This window comes from Melospiza georgiana, chromosome 6 (assembly GCF_028018845.1).
Source record: "Melospiza georgiana isolate bMelGeo1 chromosome 6, bMelGeo1.pri, whole genome shotgun sequence".
NCBI classification, from domain to species: domain Eukaryota; kingdom Metazoa; phylum Chordata; class Aves; order Passeriformes; family Passerellidae; genus Melospiza; species Melospiza georgiana.
Window position 1 is genome coordinate 4,360,577 of NC_080435.1, and position 14,323 is coordinate 4,374,899.

At 38.7% G+C, this 14,323-nt stretch overlaps 1 protein-coding gene across 3 annotated transcripts in view; it reads left to right on the plus strand.

The window, feature by feature from the left end:
- The first annotated feature begins 396 nt into the window (after positions 1-396).
- Positions 397-14,323, plus strand: part of TTBK2 (tau tubulin kinase 2) — an 81,212-nt gene continuing 67,285 nt past the window's right edge. For 2 of the 3 annotated variants that reach the window (XM_058025725.1, XM_058025727.1), the window contains exon 1: positions 397-510. The gene's annotated coding sequence lies outside the window, so the exon portion shown is untranslated. Of the gene's footprint in view, positions 511-1,265; positions 1,354-14,323 lie in introns of those variants that run through there. The other variant, XM_058025726.1, reaches the window with a different exon arrangement.

Here is a 14,323-nt window from a genome sequence, read left to right on the forward strand (position 1 = left end):
CCGCGTCCAGGTGCGCCCGCCCCCGGCGACCGGATTGACAGCGCTGAGAGCCAATCGCCCGTGACGAATCTCGCCAGCTGCCCAATCACCGCTCCGGAAATAGGATGTGGGCGGTGCCCCCGGGGACAGCGGGCTCGGTGGCGCCGCGGCCGGGGAAGGGCGAGCGCGGGGGCGGCGGCGCGGGCGAGCGCGGCCGGGCTCCGGCCGGCACTGCCGCAGGGATGGCGGCGGCCGCGGCGAGGGGCTCAACCCCCATGGGGAGCGCTGCGAGCCGCCCCGTGACCCGCTGAGCGCCCTCCGCCTGCGCGCTGCCGTTACCCCTCCCCGCGGGCCGGCCCGGCTCTGCAGTCGCCATAGAGACCGCGCCGCACGCCATGGGGCGGAGGCTGGGCCGGGGGGCGCCGCTGTAGCCCCCGCCCCGCGCCGCGCACACCATCTCCTGTGGGGCCGGGGGCGCCGCCGGGACTCGCCGCCCCGCCTCGAGGAGCCGCCGCCTCGGCCCCATTCCAGGTGAGGATTCGCGGTGCTGCGCCGCGGCCGCCGCCGTTACCCCGCGCCGCGTCCCCGCGGGCGCTCTGGCCGCCTCGGCGGGGCGCGGCCCGCGGGCTCCGGCGGCCGTCGGCCCGGCCCCAGCGGCTGCTGCGTGGGAGCCGCGTCGCGATTTCTGTCCCCGCGGGAGAGGGAGTTTGCCGGGCGCGGGAGCTCCGGGAACCACGGCCCGCCCCGGGAAGGGCTTATTCCAGTGGGGCAGGACGGGGCGATCCCCTCCGTGGAGTTAGGTCGGCAGGTCTGGCAGGCTCCAGTAGCAGTCACCGCTGTCCCGGCCTCTACGGAGAACTCAGATTCATAGGCATGAGATTTTTTTTTTTTTTTTTTTTTTTTTTTTTTTTTTGTCCCTCCCACTTGGTGCAAGAAGGCAAATGGTATACAGAAATCTGCGTGTTCTGACGGCGAAAGATCTCTGTTTTAAAATAGCTGCGTCTGTATTTCCAGCTCTGGGTTGTGGCATGCGTGTGACGGCTGCTGTGTGGGCACGGCGGGATGGGAAGCGGGCTGTCTGTCGCCTGGCGCTCTGAGTGCTGGAGCCATTAGCGGCACTTGCATCGATCCGTGCATACAGATATTCCTGGCTAGGCCGCGGGTGCGCGCACCACGGCGCTCCGGGGAACACAAACTGCGTGTGGAACGGCGTTAAAAAGACGTTATTGCACCTACTTTTAGCTTTACAAAGAGGAAGTGGGAAAAGCACCTGGTTCCCAAGTCTTCTGATGATCTCTGAAGCTGCAGCGGCATCCTTAGGCTTCTGTTGTCACTCTAGAGCAAAAGCAATGAGAGGACAAAGCTTGCTACGAGGTTTGTAACCTCTGCTGTGAGCCAGAGCAGTTGGAAACAACTGCTAGTGTAAGTGGGGGTGGGAGTGCAAATAATTATAATATTGATGTAGTGTCGTGGGGGGCGGAGAGAGATGGACACAAAGGAATGACCCTGGGGCATACCACAGCATTTTGAGAACCTTCTACTGTATTTATAGTTAAGCTGAAAATGGCTATAGAAAATTAGTTGTAAAATAGCCTGTAGTGGCTCACTTAGACTTTATGTGCAGAACCAGTGTAATTTCAGCTTAAATGTTCTTAATTAATAAACTATATTGCGGGAATGTTGAGAGCCTTGAAATAAATCATACTCTGTTTATTTAAGTATCTTGTTAGCCTTAAAGTGTGTGGTTAGTTTTTGTGTTATGGTTCTGGAAAGAATGAGTAGATTTTTAAAATTCATTCTGTGTAGTTAATGCCATGCCTCTGTTGAACACATGCTAGCTATGCTTGTAGGTATGTTAGTTCATTTTAAGAACAGAAGGGTTGAGAAAGCAAAAGGTTAGGATGTATTTTGCTACTCTTGTTTGATTTTGGTAATGTTTTTTGAAGTCTTTATTGTATGAATTCATGACAAAAAGATACCCAGCATTTTTATTTTGTGTTAATGTTGTCCTGAATACTTTTTTGATGATAATTCATTTGCTTTACAGAGTGAATTATGGGTAACAAACTTTCTTAACTTATTAAGCCAGAGGTATACTTGTTAACATTTGTTTGGCCTGTCAATGAAATTATATATAGGAAAGTTTGACTGCAATAGTATGAGTAGTCATTTGTCAAAAGTTATTTTGAAAACAGTTCATCAAGATGCAGTTTAAAAAATGTGGAGATGGAACCAATTATCCCTAAAAAATACTTTGTTCTTCTCTAATATAATATATTCCTGATGTACGATTATTTACTTGAAACTCAGCATCTTTTTAAACTTCCTGTTTGAGAAGGATGAAGTTAGAATAAGAAGAACAAATTGAGTGACTGAAATATCGTGACATTGCTTCTGTTTAGTGTGGTCACTGTACTGCTGCTGCATACTGCAGGCTCTGATGCTTCTAACATCACAAATTCCAGAGAGGCTTTTCTCAATCTGGTTGATTATATCAAGAAGATTCTTGAGTATGACAGATGAGAGATATGAGTGGGGTTTTCCTTGTTCAAAACTGGCTTCTAAACGATCAGTTTCTACCAGTGCTAGATATTTGTGTACAGAAGGTTAAGCATTTGTTTAGCGTGTCAAGTTGCAGTGTATGGTATGTTAATATACTACTGTGTTTTCTATTTTAGTAAGGGCTTGTTTATCTAGTGGGAGTGAATTGGTACTTTACAAAGGAGATTGACAGTTTCTGTGTGTTCCTGTGTCTTGCCTTGTCTGTTTCTTTTTCTCTGGGGAAGCACTACACCAAGCCTTTGTGTTAGGCTGGAGGGGAGGAGAAACAGCTGCCTTTTCAGTAGGAGACCCCAGGATTAGTTGTGGTCTCCCAGGGATGCTGTGGTACACGGACCAGCCATTGTCCTTCCTCCTTCATTCTGCGAAAACGCTCTCACCTCAAAGGAGAGCTTCCTTTGGCTGATCCCTCAGAGCAGCGAGTTGTGCCATGGATCTGTAGCAGATCAGTCTGAAGGGCCAATTGTTAAAGCATTGGTGGGCAAGAATTAAAACATGCAAAATTGCCAAAATACAAGGTTTATCTTAAGGAATTTAACAGCTACGGGTCATGTGTGTTTAAAATTTTCTTGTTATGAACTTGACTTCTTGTTCAGGATTCGGGTGAAAAAAACTTTCTCATATCTTTTACTTGGCTTTTTTTTCTTTTTAAGAGTATAGTATCTAGGGTAGTTAAGTGGTAATTAAACATGTTAATTTTTAGAAGTGGAATTAAAATCTATTTCAGTTGGATAAGAGAGTACAGCTACATGGAGCAGTTTAATTTTTCTGCTTTCCATGCACAAGTAGAGTGCTCTAATGCTTGTACTGTATTCTCTGTCATGCAGTGGCAGAATGAAAGAGAGAAGTTGGCTTGCCTTGTTTTGTTAGAAATATTGAGTACTATTTCATGTGGATTTTAGTAACTATATCTAGTATGTTCTTTCATAATAACTTCTTTGAGAATATCATCCAGTCTTTACTTATCCTTTAAAACTTTAATTATTTATTTACATTTTAGAGTCAGAATATTCCTCTCTCCTTGCTTCAGGGCTAGGTGTTCAGTAGTGTTCTTTTGAGGGAATCTAGTAACTTGGATTTTTTTAAAGCTGCTTGTGAAATTGAGATGCCATTCTTTGCCATTTAAATTTATAGTCTATCATTCTCTGTAGGAGCTTATAGGTCACTAGTCTTGAAACCTAAGTAGTGGAAAATTCAAGCAATAAAATCTGGCTTTCTGATACTTCGCCTCTTGATCTGGTTGAGAATACTTTTTCCTATTTTTGAGATGTTGTACAAGTAATAACTTTTGAACAGCTATTTTTAAAATTATTTTTCAATTAATGGAGATGAATCCTGGAAAACTTGAGAAGGTTTTTGGGGAGAAGGGAAAGATTTAACCTGAGAGGAGTGAGGAAAGGAGGGCAGATTGAGAAACTGAAGAAGTCTCGGGTGTTTTTAACGAAACTATTTAGTTAAAAAGTTAAAAATATTTTTATTGTTATGTTCAGGCATGTTTTTCTGTGGTTCTTGTCCTGTGTGTTTGAGAACTTTTCATCATAGAATTGCATCATTTAAATGTTATTTTGTGGTGTTGCTTATTGTCTGAAGAGATTAATCAACGATTAAGAATTGCACTGATGAGGAACTGTATCCACTAATTCTTTATTTTGGAGAACTGTATGTAGCTTAGCCTTGCATTTAAGTGCAGTTGGAAGAGATGAAGGCCTCTTTCAGGGATGAAATTTGCCAGATCACTGATGGTACTGATGAGGAGAGTAATTTTCTTTCCCGTACAAAGTTGTCTGATGCATAAAGGAAGAGTAAAATATGCTGAACTTGCTTTGAGAGATAGTAGACGATGTCAAGTTTCTTTAATATGTAGCCATATTTTTCTATTAGGGTGTTACAAAGGGACTTGTTACTTGTTGCAGGGACAGGTTACTAATGTGGAGTTTGCACGCAGAAAAATGTAAAAAACCAGATTTTGTGTCATCCCGGTCTGTTTATACAGAAATAATTTTCTTATGTTTTTGATACACTTCTCTCAAACTGAAGTTATACAAAATTTGTTCCACTAGTCTCATCCACAGTTAGGAGAGATCTTGCCTTTCAGAGCTTGCGTCTTTTTAGTAGTTGGGAATTGCCTTCAGTCAACAGCTGCCTATTGATTCTGAGAGGGGGTTAGTTCTGCTCTCTGTCACTTCCCAGATAATTCTTAGATAGTATTTGTTGCTTTTGTCATGCTCTGTCTCCGAGTACTGACGTTTTGTGAGGGTTTTAACCGCACTTATTGGATACAATGTTGTTCAACACAGTAAGAATTAGATTGCTCGGTTACATGGTGTATCAGCAGGATGGATCTTGCAGCTGTCAATTTACTTGTTGCCATAGTGATGCTTCAAATGCCACTCGTGGCAAGCAGTGTGACTTTGAGCGCATGAAGTATGACTCTAGCTTTGCAGTGTTGAAGAATTAGAAAAGAAGGGAGACAGTGATCTGTAAATAGAATATACTTTTCAGCATCAAACTGGTGACTTTTTAGAAGGTATTTGTATTCTTGAGTTATATGCTGCCTTGAAATAATTATTTTCTTGCCTTTCATTTATCAGCATCTTGAGCTTAATAGATCTAGAATGGGCATTATAAACTGATAGAAAATGTATCAGATGAAGCATGACTTTGTATTCCTTGAGTTTGATTGAATTAAATGCCCTCTTCATATGTGATGCTTTGATTTTCCATCTGCAGTAGTCTATAAATAAAATCAAAGTATAATTCCCTGAGTCAAGTCAGCCTAGAACAAACTGTCATGTTGCACTCTGAGAGTTAAAGAAGAGGATTGGATCACTGTTCTTTTTCTGTGTGACGTTTTGTGCTTTTTCATTAAGATCTAGAGATTATTCTGATAATTGTGATGGTTTTAGGTGAAATTACAGTTCTACAGTTTTGAGCAAGACAATGTATCCAGTGAGAAAGCCAGTTGAATAATTCATCTGGTTAGAGAAAAATCTTGAAAGACTCACAGGATAGATTAGTATGAAGAAAGGATTGACTGATCTTGTGGAGCAACGTGCTAGCTAAGCCAGTCAGGTCTCGTCTTGACCAGCCAAGAACTAAGAAATTGATGCTGAAGCTGAGGAGCAAACCCCAGTAAAGGGTTACCCCTCTTACAGTGAAGGAGATGTGTGCTGGAAAGGAGCTCTGTTATTGACTGACTGGTGATACTTGTTATTTATATATGGATGAACATGGATATAAGAATATTTTTCACACATTAGCTCCTGCAGTAGAAAATGTGCATTATTGTTAAACCAGTCTAGCAGTTGGCTACTCCTTTTAAATGGAAAATTATGTTCTCTGCCAGAGCCTTTTCTAGTGCCCTTTGATCTCTGAGCTACACCGAGTCAACTCACTAACTTGGCAGAGAATGATTGTAAAAACGGAGTTGTTTGTATTGTTTTTTGGCTGATATCTGTTTGTAACTCTTGCTAGGTCATGCTATTATGTGCAACTTCACCCTGAATGCATAGCTGAGATAGTCATAACCAGATCCTTTCGTTTACTGTAGCCTGCATGCTCAGCTGACAGGTTTTCCTGCCTATTGTCAGTTCAGGGAGGACACAAGAGAAAGAGGAACATTTTATGTGAAAGGCTGCTTTGAGGTGATGGTGCACTTTCTTCTCTGTTAATTTGAAGGAAATATGGGCAGCGTGCTAATTTCAGACTGGACATTTCTTCCTGTTGTTCTGATATATTTCATTAATTTTGAGCCCAGGATACCTCAGTCATGTGGCAGTGCTTCTGTAAGTATCTTTCCTTGATCAGCCCATTTTCCTCTCGTAATCAGGGAGCAGCTGTACTTCGTCTGGCTTGTTGGAACTGGCAGTTAATACTTCAATTCTATTGTAAGGCCCTGCTCACTGAAATATTTCTTTTTCCTGGAGTAAAGGTTTGGACAGAATTGATTTATGGTCTGAATCAGGACTGTGATTGACATATGAGTAGCCATGCAGTAGATGTTGGTCATATTTGGTGTTGGCATATTATGAAGTGCTTTTATATTTCTTACTCTGAAACACATAAAAACTCAATCTTGATCTTAATAAATAAGAATGTAGTTATTACTACTCTTAACTGTGTTATTTCTATTCTATCTTCTGGTATTACAAAAAAAAAAAAACACCGACTGTACACAGATTTCAGCCATATCATTGAATGTGTCGTCTTCCTCAGCAGAAATCTCATAACCCTGCTTGCCATATGATTGTGTGTCTACATTATGCTCTTATAGAGTTGAAATTAGTTGTTGTTTAAATAATAATTTTAAAATGCAGAAGTATCTCACCACAGTTTAAAGCTGAATATGCTTCAAGCAAATGTAATGACTGTTGGTGTTTAAAAAACCACCATAGAACTGTATTTCCTTTATGTAAATTCAAGAATTTAGAGAATACTGGTATCAGTGTAGGGTTATTACACTTTGCCATAATGATGTCATGTGTAACTGTTTCCATATCTACAAAGTTAAATCTCCTCTCAGTCAATCTGAAGTAAAATTTCCAGTGTTAGACAAATTATTTCTATAGATCAAGTGTTCAAACATTTAAAATATACAAATATGGCAGGTTATAGATCAACAATGCAATCAGGATTATTTTTGTAGCCTGGCTTTAATTTGGAGGGATTTGGAACTTCATGTCTTTATTTACATACAGCCCATATTTCCTAAAACATGTAAAACTGTTATTCAGTACTATTTGTTATTTAAGTAAGGGATAAACTGAAAGCCTGTAAAGGTTTTCTCAGAAACTTTGCTCTTTTGTTTTTAGGAATAGTTGTACATTTGTTTGGAAGATAGTTAAAATCTGATCTTGTACTCTTCTGATGTGTAGGAAATTCCTATAATTTTTGAGAGCCTCTTGAAGCCCATGTTTGTAATATATAAACTTACTGATTTTCATGCCTCATCGTTCTGCCATGTTTTATTTTTTCAACTGATCCCTGGAATGTTTTATCTGAACTTAAGACAGTCCCAGCAAATGAAATATGCCTAGGATAATTGTATTTTCATAATGAAATATGCTTGTATAATTAACTTCCAAAGACAAAAGCCTCATCACTTTACTCAGTCTGACCGTGTGAAGACCAAAGGAATTGTTGTGATTGTTGAGGCTAACTTTATGTGTAAAACCAGCTTCCCTAGGGCTTCTCTGAATTGTGTGTGCTAGTAGTAGTTGATTAAGAGTATATAGTGTAGAAAATCATTGTGCTGTCTTTTAAGAATTGTCAGTAATGAGAAATCCATTGAAAGAGTTAATGAGATATTCTATTAGTAGAGTATTTTTATTAATGAAAGCTAAAGATCTTGGAGATATTTGTATGCATTGAAGGAATCTAAAGATTTGACTTTTAACTTGTATGATTTGTGTGTCAGAATTAAGATCTTTTGCAATTTTCTTGACTAAAGCAATTTGTATTAGATAATCTGAAGGAACTGAGCTTCATAATTCTGAACACCAGAATGGGATATAATATTGTAGCAGCAATCCTACAATGAGGATAGAGAGGTATTATGATCTCTCTTAGTATTTATTTGCCTATTCATCCATAATTTCCATAACTTTAGTAATCCAACAAATACATATATCAGCAATAATGGATTACTCCTTTGTGTTAGGTAATGTTTCCATTTGTTCTTTGGTCCTTGATGGATAAAATCTTGTTTTATCTAAGCTGGCACGTGTGTAGTTTGATTGCCATCTGTGCAACCTCTTGATGCTATTTGTCCTTTATCATTTCCTGATCTCAGTATCAACTACAAACTTCATAATTTTTTCCTGAGTAAAAAATGTTTCAGTATTAAGTAGGAAATTGATTACTGTGGGAGTAATTAGAGAGGTATTTGTTCAGTTCACTTATATTTTGGGACCTATTATTTTGTGTATGATCTGTTGATTTTCTGGCAGAAAGACACTACAGTGTGATAGGAACTTAGATGTCTTACAGAAGTAGAATAATAACTATTACCCTTACAGACCAAACTTGTAATGCCATAGTAAAAAGTTAGTTTGATAGGACGGGGAACTTAATTAAATGGCCATAGCTATAGTGTCTTCCTTTAGTTCTTTATTAGTCAAGTCCCCTTATTTGTCTGGAATTGATGTTGAGCTAGTGACCCATAGTTACCAAAGCGGTTTAATTTATCCTTTCCAAACTTTAATATCCGTTATCATCTGGAGTGTTCTATGTTTCAGGAACCTTTAAATCATAGATCTCCTTGAAAATTCCTATTAAGATACAAGTTATTCAAATGCGTCCTTGTGAACGTGCTGTCTGACCTGGCAGCATCTCACTGATATCTGTGGGCCCCTGGAAGGCAGCGGTGGGGCTCGGGGCGCCGTCCTGGCCCCGCTCGCTGCCGGCCGGAGCTGGCCAGGGTGCTGAGCCGCCGGCCAGCCCTGATGGCTTCGGTACTGAGAGGGGGCTGCCCCTGACAGGAGTGTCCCGTCTTCTATCGCTGCCTCCTGGCACTTGCACAGACAGCCTGGATGCCTTTGCTGCTTATATCAGAAAAAGACTCTACTGTGAAAGTTTTCCCTGAGCCACAGCTGCTGGCTTTTTAACATTTCCAGTCATGATAAATTCATCATTGGGACCAGATTCTTTGCTGTCCAAATTATACGAAATGCACCTATACCACCCACAAGCAAGGCACTTTTATAAGTGCATTAGCATTCACTGTGCATTATGGTGAATTTTCAGACAGTGTATAAATGGCAAAAAACATTATTCTGCCTGTAGCTTAACACCTTTCACCCAGTGCCTCAAGAGAATCCTATAGAGCAGCCTCCAAAGATGGATCTGGAAAGTAGCACTAAACATCTATAAACAACTTCAGTACTATTGCAGATATTAGTTTAAGTTTTTCCTCCATGACCCACAAAGTTCTGCTTTTTTGTCTGCACCACTTTTTTTTTTTTTTTTAATATTGTAAAGATGATCAGTGATAGCAGTGGTTTAAATTATTGTTATTAAACATACCCCTCTCCCATTACTTTAGTAATTCACTTTTTAAAATATCATACCCATTTGGTAAGTGTTAGGGCATACTCATTTGAATCTATATGTAGCTATATTCTCAAATTTGCTGCCATTTTTTGTAAGTAGTTGTGGTTGAAGACATGAATCCTCATTGATACAGTTACAAAGTTCTGTATTTCTGTAAAAAATATAGCAGTGTATAAATATATATTCTGTAAAAAATATAGCAGTGGAATAAATATGTAAATAATGTAAGCATATATGTGTATAGCATAAAAACACACATGCACGTAATGTATATATATAGATATGTATCAAAAAGTGTTGTGTCATATTCTTTATAAAAAAGTATGTTAGCATAGTAGTATTATATATAATCTATGTTTCTGATTCCCTGAACTAATTTTTGCTTTGATGTAGTTATACCTGAGAATCTTGAACAGAGAAGAAGCTCTTTGATGGCTGCCTCAGCAATTATGAGGAAGTAGAAACAAGAAATGTGAGAGAAGCATGAAGGTGTTAGTTAGAACATGTAGCACCATCCTCCTCCTCTCCCCTTTTCCCATTTAATTCCTTTTCCTCAGGCCCTTTCTGGTGAGAGGTTTGGATGCCCTTCTGCTGTGCTGCTTGGCTCTCAGGCAAGAGCTGGGATTTCTTGACATGGCTGCTGTTCTGTGCTGTGTGAAGGTGAAGGCTAGAGCAGAGTATTGGACCTGAAATGTAACAGAACCTGAAGGAGGCAGCTGTTAATGTATTAAAGGCAAACCCAGAGGATTTGTTTATTTATTTAGGCTTCATGTGTGTGAATTGTATGTTATAGTCTAAACATGGTGATGGGAAGTAATTTCCATGATTTTTTTTTAAAATCTGTTGCATGTTTTGATTAATATGCCTAATTTCTTATGCATCATCATATGCATGGCAATTTAAGTTCACACACACACAAAGAAAGAAATCTCTAGCTAGTTGATTGAACTATTTTAATATTTTGAGAATATGACTATTGCTCTATCCATGAGTGCTTTTTCTCTTAGAAGTAAATGTAAGCCTCTCATGCTTTTTTAAAAAATTTTCAGCTTTAAAATTATTACTGAACAATTGTTAGTGGTTATGGAAATCTTATTTACTAGCTGCCAGACTGAAGCAAAGCTGTTGGATGGAAGCAAATTAAAGTCACTTTTGCAATTCAATACTGCAGCCATCAACACTTAAAAAAAACTTCTGAAAATGCCCTTGAAACTTGAATCTCTTCTCTTGTTCCCATCACCAGCTACCAGCTCAACAAAATGCCCAGGAACAGATTGTCCTTTTATCAGCCTTGACAATTGATAGTGACCAACAAATGGATTAAAAAGCATACTTTTGCCCTGTTTTTTGCTGCATGCTGTAGGGTCTTGTATGGTTTTAAATATTTCATGATGTGGTAAAAGCCTGGTCTCCTTGGGGAAGGAAGTTCTATGTCACTAAAAGTGTGTGATCACTTCTCTAGCAAACAATGTAGAAATCTTTGTAGACTTCTTTCTTGTATGCAAGTAGTGCCATGTCATAAATAGGTGTATATGTGCTGAATGAAATGAGGGAAAAAATGCTTTAATCCAAAACAAAGCAAGCTTCCATGGTATTGGATGTAGTCAGGATTTGCTTGTAATGTGTTTTCTATGGGAAAGGTAGAAAATACTAGAATTTAGTTAAATGTTGAGGAATATCCAACCAAAACCATTTAGAAAAGTGAAAAGTATATTAAGAGATATGAATATTGTATCAAGTGGCAGCAAGATTTTGGAATTTTTGTCCTTTTTTTCATCAGTTTTACATAGAAACTTATTAGTGGAAAGAGAGTCATAAGTCTTTGCAGTTCTTTTACAGCAATTGTTTATGACTACTCCTAAGAGATTTAATTTTTTTTTTTTTTGTGGTAAAGTTAAGTATTGAGAGTTCCTTGAAGTAACAAAGTAGATACAAAATTCACATTTGTTGTGGTTTTTAATATGTTTGTTTCTCTTGAAGCTTGGGCATTTAGCAGTCTAAAATTTTTGTCCTGTCACCTGTATAAAAATTACTGTCCTATGTTTTGCAACTGCCAGAAGTAATAATTAGTTTTTACATTAAAGTTTTCTTTCTATTCAAACTGTAACCTTGCTGTATCTGACTGTCAGTGATTTAAAATGTATTCTGTGAATTTTCATTGTCAAAAATCTGACCCTGGATATCTGCACCAACTTTATTAAGATAGAGATAGTCTTGAGGTTAGGAAATGTGTATTAATATATTAGTTCTCTGCATTCAAGCTATCAAATTATTTGAGTATAAAGATTAGAGGCATTTCCAAGTATTTCTGAAGTGAGGCAGAGGGAAGAAAATCTGTATGGAAACACTGAGACAGCACGAAACCCAACACAAAGTGGAAGGGAGAACATGTGTAAAATAGAAGTTGAAGTGATAGAACAAATAATATTTGGAGTTCCTGAGTGTTTATAATATATTTTTTCAAAATAACTTCACATAAGTGCCAGAGAAGAAGAGTTTACTTGAGTTGAATTGTTTTGCTTTATGATGCCACTCCCGTAACAGCTAGCTAGTCAACACTTTTAGGGTGGAAGCTTCTTTCAAGTAACTGACAGAAAATTATGCACAATATTTTGGGTTGCATCTCATCAGTTCAAATAATTTAAATATATGTTGTACAGGGAGAATAATTTCTCTGTCCTTTCTCCATCTTCCCAAACATAATGTGTGAATGTAAAATTCTAGAGTAGGGTAGATGTGTATTCAGCAGTAGTCATGCATGGATGCCTAAGGAAAAGTACAAGACCACAGATAATATAAATTATACTTCCCTCTAGTTCTTTTCTGTTTTTTAGTAAGGGACTTCCTGCACTAAATATATTTAATGTGTATTTTTGGTAACCTACAGTAGTTTTCTTTTTCATGTAGTTGACTGTTGTTCGCTTGAACCATTGTAAACTTTTAGTATTCACAGTATCCTTTTGCAAGAAGTTTCACAGATTAGTTTTCTCTGAGTCTGGCTCCTGCTGACCTATTTTGTTTTGTTTTTTTCTTCCTTTATTAAATGACATCATAAATAGCTGATTCCTAGCTAAACTCTATATCTCCCTAATAATTTTGTAGATCTCTGTCAAGTACCTCTCTCTACTTTCCATCATCCTTTGAAAAAAATCGTAAGTCATTACTTCATGTGGAAACTAGTTTGTAGCCCTGATTATCTTGTTCTATTTTCTTTTTTCTTTCCTTTGTTTTTTTTTTTTTTTAGATAGGAAGGGCTATTGTATACAATACTCAATATATTAGTGAACCATGGATATACACACGATCTTCATGTTGTCATCTGCTTTGTCTGAATTCCTAAGATTTGATTTTTTTTTGGACTGCTATTTAGCATTGAGCTGCCATCTTTTCTTTCTGAATATTTACTTACAATATTTCTTATATCATAATAACAAGATCTTATTCTTGATTGCTAATAGTTTCTCATGTGTTTAGTGAACAGTTAAGATTTGTTCATGTGTTTAATGATAACAGTTAGTTATTATTTTTCTGATACACATAATTTTATATGTACACACATAGAACCTCATTTGCCTTTTTATCTCCTGGTCATACAGTACCATGAAGTCACCCAGCAGTTTGTCTCAATTGTCCCTTTAATAGTTTGGATTGGAACTTTAATGATCATCTAGATCCAGCCCCTGCCATGGTTGCCAGGTTGTTCAAGGCCCCATCCTGTCCATCTCCTTATTTTGAGGGAGCATTGTGTTTAGGTACCCAAGGAATCCATTCCAAATTTGAAAGCAGAGCTGTTAATGATCCAGATGGAAAATGGTGAGTCAGGTTTTCTATATGTGAACACTTTGTGCAAAAATATTTTTTAATGGAACTTGAGTGAAAATATTGATCTTAATAAATGATAACTCATCAGCCTAAAAAGGGTAGCTCTCTGTACTGTACTGTATATTTACAGATGATCTCGACACGAGGCAAATACTGAAATTACATAGTCTGGTGATACAAGGGTATTAAAATTAGCAAAAAGGAAGATGGAGGACTGGAGAAAGACCTTGCTACTCTGAGGTAATGATGAATGAAAATAATCATAAAGCAGTTGACATAGGATAAATAATTTTAAAATGTTCAATGGTGAACTTCATTCTTTTGAATGTGGTTTTGCAGGTTCTGTGAAAATAATAGGTTAGTGCTTACTAACAATGCTGGTCTCTGGATCTCAGAGGGGATATAGTACAACTGGGAAAAATACACAGGTGATGATCAAAATCAGTGAATGACCAAATAGTTGAAGAGGTAAATGAGGGGGCATATGGTAGGGGTGTATTCCTTGTGTAGGACTGAAAGGTGAACAGGGAGCAACCATACACTGCTTTCCTGTACAAGGGTTAATGAATCTCAAATGTAACCAGTGAAAGGCAAACTGGAAACAAAGATGTTCTTCCTACAGCATGGAGTTAGGTTACAATTTGCTTTATGAGCATTAGGAGTGGTAAAGTTTTTATGGTTCAGAAAAGTTTTGATGAACTCGGAGACAAAAAAAGTTAAATACCATCCTTGGCACTTGGCGTTTTGTGTCCCAGCTTGCTATATCCCCAGAAAATATTCTGGCAAGGGTAATCACATGCTTTGTGTGTCTTTGTATTTTTCCCTAGCCATCAGCTGCTGGCAATAGTCAGGGACAGAAGATTGGACTAGGTGGATCTTTGGTCTGATGCAGCCTGTCTCCTCTTCTGATTAG